Raw genomic sequence first — 1,282 nt, forward strand, 5'->3', positions numbered from 1 at the left:
CGATAGTTACACAGTGACTTTTCAACATTTTCAGTTTTAATTTCTGACTCGCGATTTAAGTATTCAGCCAAGTACTGAGACGTTTGATCATTTTTTTTTATTCTTTAACTTTAGTATTACGATGCTTCCGATTCGATACCGCTTTGTAATTATTCATATTGATAATTCCAATGATTTACTGTAGAACGAAATTATTTTATTAACTTTATTCGAAGAAACCCAGAGTTAAAACGTCCGTATTTAATTTCTATTAATATAATTTCTATACACGTTCTCATCCTGTGTTGCTTCCTAAGAGCTTCTTTTGTAATTTTTTGATTCATTATATTTCGCTTTTTATTATTACATAAATAAGAATTCGCCAACAAAGTGGGATACATTAAGAAATATATCATCGAAAGCAACATCAATAGAGAAATCCTTTTCTTCAAAATGTTTGCCATCTTTGTAAAATATATCTTGCAATAGCATAGGATGATATTTCTTATAAGATTCCAAGAAAAATTTAAGTGAATAAAATTAAATTAATGGATAAAATTAAAACAGCATTTGCATTAAAGTCATTTCTAAAAATTCACGACCACGCGCGATCCCATAGCTTAGAGTTCATTCGGGGTTCGAGCGGTTATCTCGCGGCGCATTACAGCAGGCGATAAGTTGTAATCGGGTCAGTACAACGCTGCATTGTAAAGTATCATCGACTTGCTCATGAATTTCCATGTTTCTTTCATCTTCGCGAGAACAACCGCTCGACAAGCCCGAGATATCATCGATGTCTCGAATCTTACGGAGCTTACGTAAGAACACATCGGGTCCTTCTTCCGTCAACATTAAGTATTCATCAATCCGTGTCGTTCCTCTAGAAAATTTTATTCTGGGATATAAATTCATCTCCGGCCCGAACAAAATTGGGAAGAGGAGGCAAAAATTCATTTTCCATCCGTACATCGCGTACCACACGGCAAGATATCTTTTATAAAAGTAAGAGGATTTGACGTCGTATTGTTGTAAATCGCGCGGTTGTAAATCGCGATATCGACAAACTACGTTATCAAGACAGAGTTTTAAGCGAACGCATCCGTTCCGGTGAAGCCTATGGCTTATCGTTCGTCGCTGTGCACGCGGCCCGAGTCCGCATGCTTCTGCATGCCAACACATATATGACCGCGACGAGTCGGGTCCGAATCGCGTTTAACGTCGCGCGTCGCACGTATACATGTATCGTGCATACGTACGCATGGGTTGAATAGGCAGGCTCGTGACTCGTCAGAGCCAGACAGAG

This window comes from Trachymyrmex cornetzi, unplaced genomic scaffold, assembly GCF_001594075.2.
Source record: "Trachymyrmex cornetzi isolate Tcor2-1 unplaced genomic scaffold, Tcor1.1 scaffold335, whole genome shotgun sequence".
Classification (NCBI taxonomy): Eukaryota; Metazoa; Arthropoda; class Insecta; order Hymenoptera; family Formicidae; genus Trachymyrmex; species Trachymyrmex cornetzi.